At 56.7% G+C, this 11,421-nt stretch overlaps 1 protein-coding gene across 4 annotated transcripts in view; it reads left to right on the top strand.

Moving 5' to 3' along the window:
* The first annotated feature begins 7,231 nt into the window (after nt 1-7,231).
* GNG2 (G protein subunit gamma 2) overlaps nt 7,232-11,421 on the top strand; it is a 101,913-nt gene continuing 97,723 nt past the window's right edge. For 2 of the 4 annotated variants that reach the window (XM_050954750.1, XM_050954754.1), the window contains exons 1-2: nt 7,232-7,427; nt 7,789-7,935. The gene's annotated coding sequence lies outside the window, so the exon portion shown is untranslated. Of the gene's footprint in view, nt 7,428-7,788; nt 7,936-10,972; nt 11,099-11,421 lie in introns of all 4 variants that reach the window. The other 2 variants (XM_050954752.1, XM_050954748.1) reach the window with 2 other exon arrangements.

Raw genomic sequence — 11,421 nt, 5'->3', positions numbered from 1 at the left:
GGATATTGGGCTAGATGGACAATTGGTTTAACTCAGTATGCCCGTTCTTATGTTCATATAAAAGGAGTCTCTGACTCAAAGAGCTCTGGTGCTTGCCAAAAGCTCTGTGGTCTCCCACATTCTTAGGGGCCTGTACCCCTGCCTTAGAGAGGATTCACGATAGTTTTCAATTGATTGAAGATTTCAAATCCCTCATCTAATTCCTTCTCTTTACAATCTTTTCTGCTAGTCAGAAACACAAGCAGCTCCTAAGCTGCTTGAGCCAAGCCAGACAGGGAGTCCATTAAAATATTATAGCTTTCATTAAGAATGTTAATAAAGCAGCAACATGTAAAATGCCACCTGATTCCATGGAGACTCTTGCTTCCCAGCCCCCAAGGGCACATCTACACTGCAGCAGGGAGCAAGCTGCCCGGCCGGGCAGTTAGACTCACCCAAACAGAGCTCAAGCTAACTCAATAAAAACAGCAATGCGGACCTTGCAAAGGCTCAGGCTGGCTGGCCAGCCACCCTGCCCCCTGGGTGAGCCGGTATTTAGCAGCTCAGATTAGCATTTTGAACTAGCCAAACCTGCCAAAGTCCAGCAAAAATCAAAACGTTGTGCGTAGCTAAAGCATTTCATTCCATCTGCAGGGTATATAGGTTTCTGCAAAGAACAACTGTAGACTTCTTTTGCTCTCTCTATGCCTGTAATTTTGCAGGTGCAAATAATTATCCTGGTGTACAATTTAGGCTACTTACACCTACAAATCAGATATTTAAAAGTCTAATCAGGTGATGACAGCTAAATGAGCTAAATTGTGTCTGTGGTTATTTTTGGTGCAAATACTGGGTGCAAAAAATCAACCTATCTTAAAAAAAAAAAAACCAGAAAAACAGCAACAAAAACTGTTTCAGTGCTTCCCTATGGTCGTTTTCTTCCCAAATGGCCCCCTTTAAAGGTTTCAGACTCATTACAGGACATTTTAGATTGAATTATTAGAAATGGAGTTATATGTGTTCTTATAACATCAAAGAAGATACCAGGGACCAAATATTCAAGTGGCCTCCTTACAGATGTAGTTGTCAGCACACAAGGTAGTGTAGCCAAGTGGACGGTGCACTGGTCTGGGACTCAGATGATGTGGATTCTATTCCCAACTCAGCAACTGGTCTGCTATGGGAGAGGGAGACTGGGACAAACCTGCCTGGCCTGCAGTTACCTCACCACAGAGGATTTCCTGCTTGGCTTGGGGCAGCGTGGGGGCAGTGTGTGTAGGGAGGGAGGCCAGGGGGATATCAGTGGGGCAGCGTGTGGAGGGGCAGCTGGGGCAATATGCGGGGCAGTGTGTGTATAGGGGGTGAGGCCAGGGTGGATCAGTGGGGCAGAGTGTGTTGGGGTCAGGCTACAGGATATGGGGGGCAGCCTGGGGGGCAGTGTGTAAGTAGGGGCAGCTGTGGGGATATCAGAGGGGCGCAGTGTGTGTAGGGGGTGGGGCCGGGGGTATATCAGTGGGGTAGTGTGTGTAGGAGGTCAGTGAGGGGGGCAGTGTGTGTACAGGGTCAGAGTGTGTAGGGGGCAGCTAGGGGATATGGGGTGCAGCGGGTGGGCAGTGTATGTAGGTGGTGAGGCCGGGGGGTAGCAGTGGGGTAGTGTGTGGAGGGGGTCAGGCCAGAGGATATGGGGAGACAGCGGGGGGGGCAGTGTGTAAGTAGAGGCAGCCGGGGGGGATATCAGTGGGGCAGAGGGGGGCAGTGTGTGTAGGGGCTGTGAAGGGACACCAGGGTGGTGAGTGTAGGGGTTATGGGAGGACAGCGGGGGGTGCCGGGTGTGTAGGGGCTGTGGGGGGACATTGGGGTGTGGGGGGATGTGCAGGGACAGTGGGGCACAGGGTGTGTGTGCAGGGGCCATGGGGGGACAGTGGGGCACAGGGTGTGTGTGCAGGGGCCATGGGGGGACAGCGGGGCGGGGTGTGTGTGTGTAGCGGCCGTGAGGGGAAAGGGGGGGGCGGGGTGTGTGTGTGGGAGCCGTGGGGGAGAGCGGGGCAGGGTGTGTGTGTAGGGGATGTGGGGGGAGAGCAGGGCAGGGTGCGTGTGTAGGGGCTGTGTGTGGGGAGCAGGGCAGGGTGCGTGTGTAGGGGCTGTGTGTGGGGAGGAGAGTGGGGCGGGGTGTGTGTGTGTGTGTGTGTGTAGGGCTTGTGGGAGCACAGCGGGGGCGATATGAGTGTGTAGGGGCCATAGGGGGAGAGTGGGGTGGGGTGTGTGTGTAGGGGATATGGGGGGGAGAGCGGGGCGGTGTGTGTGTGTGTGTGTGTGTGTGTGTAGGGCTTGGGGGGATACCGGGGCGGGGTGTGTGTGTGTGTAGGGGTTGTGGGGGGGAGGGTGGGGTATGTGTGTGTAGGGGTTGTGGGGGGAAAACGGGGGGGGTTGGGGAGGGAGGGAGCGAGGCGGGGTGTGTGTGTGTGTGTGTAGGTGTTGTGGGGGAGAGAGCGGGGTGTGTGTGTAGGGGCTGGGGGGAGAGAGCGGGGTGTGTGTGTAGGGGCTGGGGGGAGAGAGCGGGGTGTGTGTGTAGGGGCTGGGGGGAGAGAGCGGGGTGTGTGTGTGTGTGTGTGTAGGGGCTGGGGGGGAGAGCGGGGTGTGTGTGTGTGTGTAGGGGCTGGGGGGGAGAGCGGGGTGTGTGTGTGTGTGTAGGGGCTAGGGGTGGTTTTTTGTGTAGGGGTAGGGGGGAGAGCGGGGTGTGTGTGTAGGGATTGTGGGGGGGAGCAGGGTGTGTGTGTGTAGGGGCTGGGGGGAGGGAGAGCGGGGTGTGTTTGTAGGGGCTGGGGGGGAGCGGGGTGTGTGTGTGTAGGGGATAGGGAGGAGACCGGGGCGGGGTTGTGTGTGTAGGGGCTGACGGGGCGGTGTGTGTGTGTGTATAGGGGTTGTGGGGGGGGGAGGACAGGGTGTGTGTAGGGGCTGGCGGGGAGCGGGGTGTGTGTGTGTAGGGGTTGTGGGGGGGAGAGCGGGGTGTGTGTGTAGGGGCTGGGGGGGAGGGCGGGACGGGATGTGTATGTGTGTAGGGGTTGTGGGGGCACAGCAGGGTGTGTGTGTAGGGGCTGACGGGAGCGGGGTGTGTGGGTGTGTGTAGGGGTTGGGGGGGAGAGCGGGGCGGTGTGTGTGTGTGTGTAGCGGTTGTGGGGGCACAGCGGGGTGTGTGTGTGTATTGGGGTTGGGGGCACAGCGGGGGCGGTAGGAGTGTGTAGGGGCTGAGGGGAGCGGTGTGTGTGTGTGTAGGGGTTGAAGGGAGAGCGGGGCGGGGTGTGTGTGTGTAGGGGTGGGGGGGCACAGCGGGGTGTGTGTAGGGGTGGGGGGGAGAGCGGTGTGTGTGTAGGGGTTGGGGGGGCGGGGCAGGGTGTGTGTGTGTGTAGGGGCTGGGGGGGAGAGCGGGGCAGGGTGTGTGTGTGTGTAGGGGCTGGGGGGGAGAGCGGGGCAGGGTGTGTGTGTGTGTAGGGGCTGGGGGGGAGAGCGGGGCAGGGTGTGTGTGTAGGGGTTGTGGGGGCACAGCGGGGATGGTAGGAGTATGTAGGGGCCAGGGGGGAGCGGGGTGTGTGTGTGTAGGGGTTCAGGGGGAGCAGGGCAGGGGTGTGTGTGTGTGTAGGGGTTGTGGGAGGGAGAGCGGGTGTGTGTGTAGGGGTTGGGGGGAGCGGTGTGTGTGTGTCTGTGTGTAGGGGTTGTGGGGGCACCGCAGGGGCGGTAAGAGTGTGTAGGGGCCAGGGGAGAGCGGGATGTGTGTAGGGGTGGGGGGGTGAGCGGGGTGTGTGTGTAGGGGTGGGGGGGAGAGCGGGGTGTGTGTATAGGGGTTGGGGGGCACAGCGGGGGCGGCAGGAATGTGTAGGGGCCACGGGGGGGGAGAGCGGGGTGTGTGTGTAGGGGCTGGGGGGAGCGGGGCGGGGTGTGTGTGTGGAGGGGTTGTGGGGGGGAGAGCAGGGTGTGTGTGTAGGGGTGGGGGAGGAGAGCGGGGTGTGTGTGTGTAGGGGTTGGGGGGCCACAGCAGGGGCGGTAGGAGTGTGTAGGGGCCAGGGGGAGCGGGGTGTGTGTGGGTGGGGGGGAGAGCGGGGTGTGTGTATAGGGGTTGGGAGGCACAGCGGGGGCGGTAGGAGTGTGTAGGGGTCAGGGGGGAGTGGGGCGGGTGTGTGTGTGTGTGTATAGGGGTTGGGGGGGCACAGCGGGGGCGGTAGGAGTGTGTAGGGGCCAGGGGGGAGCGGGGCGGGGGTGTGTGTGTGTAGGGGTTGTGGGAGGGAGAGCGGGGTGTGTGTGTGTGTGTAGGGGTGGGGGAGGAGAGCGGGGTGTGTGTGTAGGGGTTGGGGGGGAGCGGGGTGTGTGTGTGTGTGTGTAGGGGTTGTGGGGGCACAGCAGGGGCGGTAGGAGTGTGTAGGGGCCAGGGGGGAGCGGGGCAGGGGTGTGTGTGTGTGTGTAGGGATTGTGGGAGGGAGAGCGGGGTGTGTGTATAGGGGTTGGGGGGGAGCGGTGTGTGTGTGTGTAGGGGTTGTGGGGGCACAGCGGGGGCGGTAGGAGTGTGTAGGGGCCAGGGGGGGAGCGGGGCGGGTGTGTGTGTGTGTAGGGGTTGTGGGAGGGAGAGCGGGGTGTGTGTGTGTGTAGGGGTTGTGGGGGCACAGCAGGGGCGGTAGGAGTGTGTAGGGGCCAGGGGGGAGTGGGGCGGGTGTGTGTGTGTGTAGGGGTTGTGGGAGGGAGAGCGGGGTGTGTGTGTGTGTGTAGGGGTGGGGGAGGAGAGAGGGGTGTGTGTGTAGGGGTTGGGGGGGAGCGGGGTGTGTGTGTGTGTGTGTGTAGGGGTTGTGGGGGCACAGCAGGGGCGGTAGGAGTGTGTAGGGGTTGTGGGGGCACAGCAGGGGCGGTAGGAGTGTGTAGGGGCCAGGGGGGAGCGGGGCGGGGGTGTGTGTGTGTGTAGGGGTTGTGGGAGGGAGAGCGGGGTGTGTGTGTGTGTAGGAGTTGTGGGGGCACAGCGGGGGCGGTAGGAGTGTGTAGGGGCCAGGGGGGAGCGGGGCGGGTGTGTGTAGGGGTTGTGGGAGGGAGAGCGGGGTGTGTGTGTGTGTGTGTGTGTGTAGGGGTTGTGGGGGCACAGCAGGGGCGGTAGGAGTGTGTAGGGGCCAGGGGGGAGCGGGGTGTGTGTGGGTGGGGGGGAGAGCGGGGTGTGTGTATAGGGGTTGGGAGGCACAGCGGGGGCGGTAGGAGTGTGTAGGGGCCAGGGGGGAGCGGGGCGGGGGTGTGTGTGTGTAGGGGTTGTGGGAGGGAGAGTGGGGTGTGTGTGTGTGTGTAGGGGTTGGGGGGGAGCGGGGTGTGTGTGTGTGTGTAGGGGTTGGGGGGGCACAGCAGGGGCGGTAGGAGTGTGTAGGGGCCAGGGGGGAGCGGCGGGGGTGTGTGTGTGTGTAGGGATTGTGGGAGGGAGAGCGGGGTGTGTGTATAGGGGTTGGGGGGGAGCGGTGTGTGTGTGTGTAGGGGTTGTGGGGGCACAGCGGGGGCGGTAGGAGTGTGTAGGGGCCAGGGGGGAGCGGGGCGGGTGTGTGTGTGTGTAGGGGTTGTGGGAGGGAGAGCGGGGTGTGTGTGTGTGTAGGGGTTGTGGGGGCACAGCAGGGGCGGTAGGAGTGTGTAGGGGCCAGGGGGGAGTGGGGCGGGTGTGTGTGTGTGTAGGGGTTGTGGGAGGGAGAGCGGGGTGTGTGTATAGGGGTTGGGGGGGAGCGGTGTGTGTGTGTGTAGGGGTTGTGGGGGCACAGCGGGGGCGGTAGGAGTGTGTAGGGGCCAGGGGGGAGCGGGGCGGGTGTGTGTGTGTGTAGGGGTTGTGGGAGGGAGAGCGGGGTGTGGGTGTGTGTGTAGGGGTTGTGGGGGCACAGCGGGGGCGGTAGGAGTGTGTAGGGGCCAGGGGGGAGCGGGGCAGGGGTGTGTGTGTGTGTGTAGGGATTGTGGGAGGGAGAGCGGGGTGTGTGTATAGGGGTTGGGGGGAGCGGTGTGTGTGTGTGTAGGGGTTGGGGGGGAGCGGGGTGTGTGTGTGTGTAGGGGTTGTGGGGGCACAGCAGGGGCGGTAGGAGTGTGTAGGGGCCAGGGGGGAGCGGGGCAGGGGTGTGTGTGTGTGTAGGGATTGTGGGAGGGAGAGCGGGGTGTGTGTATAGGGGTTGGGGGGGAGCGGTGTGTGTGTGTGTGTAGGGGTTGTGGGGGCACAGCGGGGGCGGTAGGAGTGTGTAGGGGCCAGGGGGGAGCGGGGCGGGTGTGTGTGTATAGGGGTTGGGGGGGAGCGGTGTGTGTGTGTGTGTAGGGGTTGTGGGGGCACAGCGGGGGCGGTAGGAGTGTGTAGGGGCCAGGGGGAGTGGGGCGGGTGTGTGTGTGTGTGTAGGGGTTGTGGGAGGGAGAGCGGGGTGTGTGTGTGTGTAGGGGTTGTGGAGGCACAGCAGGGGCGGTAGGAGTGTGTAGGGGCCAGGGGGAGTGGGGCGGGTGTGTGTGTGTGTGTGTGTGTAGGGGTTGTGGGAGGGAGAGCGGGGTGTGTGTATAGGGGTTGTGGGGGCACAGCGGGGGCGGTAGGAGTGTGTAGGGGCCAGGGGGGAGCGGGGCGGGTGTGTGTGTGTGTGTAGGGGTTGTGGGAGGGAGAGCGGGGTGTGTGTGTGTGTAGGGGTTGTGGGGGCACAGCAGGGGCGGTAGGAGTGTGTAGGGGCCAGGGGGAGTGGGGCGGGGGTGTGTGTGTGTAGGGGTTGTGGGAGGGAGAGCGGGGTGTGTATAGGGGTTGTGGGGGCACAGCAGGGGCGGTAGGAGTGTGTAGGGGCCAGGGGGGAGTGGGGCGGGTGTGTGTGTGTAGGGGTTGTGGGAGGGAGAGCGGTGTGTGTGTGTGTGTAGGGGTTGTGGAGGCACAGCGGGGGCGGTAGGAGTGTGTAGGGGCCAGGGGGGAGTGGGGCGGGTGTGTGTGTGTAGGGGTTGTGGGAGGGAGAGCGGTGTGTGTGTGTGTGTGTGTGTGTGTGTAGGGGTTGTGGAGGCACAGCGGGGGCAGTAGGAGTGTGTAGGGGCCAGGGGGGAGTGGGGCGGGTGTGTGTGTGTGTAGGGGCCGCGGGGGGGAGAGCGGGGCCCGAGGGGCGAAGCTGCAGGCACCCGCCCGCGGTTCCTGCCCGGCCGCTCGGGGGCCCGCGGGCGGTGGCTGCGCGGGGGCCGGCGGGCGGGCGCGGCTGGCAGGGAGGGCGGACCGGGGGACGCAGCCTGTGCTGGGCTAGCGCGGAGCCAGCGCTGCCGAGCCGGGGAGGAGGAAGTCGGAGCCGCGCTGCTTCCTGTGCCCAGGATGATGATCGCAGACAAAGCTGGGTGGGGACGCCGCTCCCTGGGCTGCCGCTGAGCCCGCCGCCCCGCCCAGCCCAGCCCAGCCCGGAGAAGGCGAGCTCCAGCTGTCCTCCCGGGCGAGCCGCGAACGGAGCTGGAAGGTAAAAGCACCAGTCTCGGGGGAGTCCGGTTCAGCTCCAGCCCCAGGTGCTGTGGCTAGGCAGGGGGGCGGGCGGGGCAAGGCTCAGCCACCGGGGCTTTTTGTTAAACAAGCCCATTTACACTGGGGCAAGCAAGCGGCGTGACGCTGTTTCCACCCAGTTCCCCACCAGCCGGAGCCAGGCGGCGCGTGTGCATCGCTCACCCTGAGCCGGCGCTGGGGCTTGGTACAGTCGCTCTTGTAAACCCGTTTGCTCACACACGCTACATGGTTGTGGGGCTGTGGAGCGAGGCTGACGCTGGAGGATGTTAATTGCAATTATCACTGTTAAAAGCGTGCGCGGAAATTGCTTTGCTTGACAGCTATCGGTGCAATCCGGCTCGAGAGATCCTTGGTGTGTCTGCAGTGTGCAAACGGTCTGGTAATAGGGACTCAGGATCACAGGAAAGTGGCCGCTAGATATGCATACCCTGCTCAGATAACCACGGAAACCACCCCACTCTTCGCTGGTAGGTTTTATGTACCGTTGAAGTTGTTTACTCTAAAGCAAAGGAAGAAAGGGATTCGTTAGAAATAGTAACGGTGCGCTGGTCTCAGCTGGAAATGCTCCTTTGCAAGCATTGCAGAGTGTTCATTTTAGCTTCTAGACCAAATGGGCCGTGGCATCCAACCAGATGGAGGTGAGATGGAGCACCCAAAGCAGAAGTGCAGATTGCTGGTCTCTTAGCAGAATGGGAGCCAGTAAACAAAGTGCAGAATGCTTCCCCCTATTTCCTGCAGTGATCGTATGTGGGCATGATAGCAGGTCCGTTTTAATTAAAAAATACCAGTGTCTTGTACCCCTTTCCCAGTGCCATTCACAAATCGGAATACAGGGAAGGGATTGTTTTGGGAATTCAGATTGTGAAAATTTTGCATGGAAAAATAGATCGGGGGTTAAAGACTGTCAATAAAAATTGGACTCTTTGTAAAAGGTCCCATCTCCTAAACAAAGATTTAAGTTAGAAATGTTGATCTTCAGTTAATCAGCTGATTGGCTGTTGTAGGAAAAGCTTTTTCATGGATGAATGAGGTCTAGTGTTCCACTTATTTATTTATTTGGGGAAGGGAAGGGGAGGGATTTTCATTTAACTGAAATTAACCTTCCTCCCCGAAATAGTCAGTATAAAATCAAACTTGAAAATTTCAATTGTGCATAAATGTCGAATTCCCTATCTCCTTGGATTAGAATCTTTCCACCCCTTGAAGTTATCATTTTATACCAAAGTAATATCCACACCCTTACTCCACCTCCTCATACAGAAGCAGTTGGACAAAGCACAAAGCATCATCTGTACAAAGGATTTGAGTTCAGATGATTATTTTTCAAAACACATTTTTTTTATTACTGGGATTTAACAATAAATACTGGTTTAATGAGGAGTAACCATGGCAAAGGAGTATTTTGCCTACATTGCTGTTAGAAATGTATGCAAAACTATATAAATGATATACAGAGGCAGGTGGAAAAATGAACTTGGGAAACTTAATTCCCTGGGTTTATTTTTCAAATAATGGAATCGATAGAGGAGAATCCCTTGAATATGAATCTTTCTTGTTACCTTGATTGAAAATAGATTTATATATAAACAAAAATCCCCACCTCTCTCTCCCCACCCCCAATCTGATATTAGAGAATAATCAACTAAAAGGTAATGATCCTTAACTTATAGGACAGAAATAACTTTCATACTGTGGTATCTGTTGTATCTAGCTCATTGTAGTCATTTAAAATTACGTTTATTGCTCCCATATTTTATTTAAGGAGCTAGAGACTGGCATAAAACTGATCTTCTGGCCAACTCCCAATCAGGATCCTCCCACTGCTCTCCCTAAGACAACACAGAAGCAGAGCTTGTAGTTCTGCCCAGTAAACAAACCTCTGAATTGTCAGATAGCTTGGACTAAAAGATTAGCCTGTATTTCTATGCTGTATAAGGAAAAAGTGGAATAATGGGTTTTATTTTGTGTTGTTTGGGGGAGGTCCTTTATAGTTTGACTGTATTAACTGGATTTCACTGAATATATTGTGAGACTGAAATTTTTAATCCTCTTTTCTGCCATATGGCCAGTGGATGAACTGAAATATGACTCAATTAATTATCCCATAGAAAGCACTAGGGTGAAGCCCTTGTGTTTTTTCCATTGCCCGCATCTCCTGAGTAGATCTGGTGTGTTAGAAGCACTCAATGCATCTCTAATGCTGTAATAGAGCCACGCGGAGGTTCTTGATGAGTTTAATTTAAGGCAGGGCTCTGAATGCAGGCTGTCGGAGCACTTATTCAGAGGATTATAATAGGTCTTTTCTAATACACCACAAATCTTTTGATTATAGCATTACTCAATTCAGCACAGCGTTGCGGTTGGTACTGTCCGTTCCCAACCCCATTGTTCACCATGAATATAGACGTAAATCAGTACCACTAGGCTGCTGATCAGTTTTGTAAATGCCTCAGTCATGGTACTGTTTGGATGAGATTCCTCCCCACCACCTCGCCCGGAATCAAGAAGGGACCAAAATATATTAGGGTTTTTTTTGTTTGCTTTTGTTATGTTTTCCCCAGAAAATAAACTTCCCCTCCCCCCTTTTTAAAGAGCTCTGTGTCAGCTTGAAAGCTTGTCTCTTTCCCCATCAGAAGTTGGTCCAATAAAAGATATTACCTCACCCACCTTGTCGCTCTAATCTCCTGTGACACATGCAGCTATGACAACAATGCAAACTGCATAAGGAGTAGGGTGACCAGATGTCCCAATTTTATAGGGACAGTCCCAATTTTGGGGTCTTTTTCTTATGTAGGCTCCTATTACCCCCCCCCATCCCAATTTTTCACATTTGCTGTCTGGTCACCATAATAAGGAGTCATGTCTACATACTAAACATATTTTTTCTGCTCATTACAGTATTAGTTACTGTACCAGGAGCCTATCAGAAACAAGTGTGGAACCAATGAGTATTTTCTGAATGGGGGATTGGGTCATGTAACCCCGTGTCCTATTGGTTCTTCAGTATATTTTTTTCCCCTTGCACTGATGCATTTTCTGTTGTGCTTTAGGCAAGGAGAGGATGGAAGAAAGAGCAGGCAGGGTGCCCTGCTTTAGGGAAGGCATTCTGAGTGTAAGGAGCATCCTGGAATATGGTGCATCCACATTGTGTGGGTGTGAAAGGAGAGCATTCAGAACGCAGGAGGAGTTGGCAATTATAATGCATGGGTGGCGGGGTATAGTGGGAAACCGGGCTGGAGAGCTAGGGAGGAGCCAGGCTGTGCAGAGCCTTGGAGAGGAGTTTGAACTGGATACAGAATGATCCATTTTCTTTACTGGGGCTGCTAATTGCTTTTAAATGCTGCATTAGGAGGGTTTCTAAGCAGCATTCAGGAATGACTTGGCTGGCACTGAGAGTTTCTTGCTGGACTGCTTCTCTCCAAGGCATGCTTCGTGCCGCTGTGCTTTTCCATCCCAGTTATCCCGGTGACTGAGTGTTAATGGGAGTGGCCACTTTACTTGCAGGAGTTGCAGCGTGTTCCTTCTGCTTGTGTTCGCCAATAAAAGCCAATGGTGTATTTAATTTCCCATATCTGCCAACTGAGCCCCCCCATATGTGATGAGGATGTGTCTTCACGCAGTGCACAGGAGGTGAGAAATATCTGTGGTCATGTCTCTTTGTTTGAGGAGAAGTCTTTTCCCTACTCCTTTGGGGGCAGTGTAGGTGCTGTAGCACATCCAGGAGTGTATGGCAATCATATACCAACCTGATCTCCTTCTTTGAGAAGGTAACAGATTTCCTTTAGACAAAGGAAATGCAGTGGATCTAATTTACCTCGATTTCAGTAAGGCATTTGATAAGGTTCCACATGGGGAATTATTAGCTAAATTGGAAAAGATGGGGATCAATATGAAAACTGAAAGGTGGATAAGAAACTGGTTAAAGGGGAGACTACAGCGGGTCATACTGAAAG

Source organism: Gopherus flavomarginatus, chromosome 5 (genome assembly GCF_025201925.1).
Source record: "Gopherus flavomarginatus isolate rGopFla2 chromosome 5, rGopFla2.mat.asm, whole genome shotgun sequence".
NCBI lineage: Eukaryota > Metazoa > Chordata > Testudines > Testudinidae > Gopherus > Gopherus flavomarginatus.
Note: the sequence above shows the minus strand (reverse complement) of the source record. Positions and strands in the feature narration are given on the sequence as shown.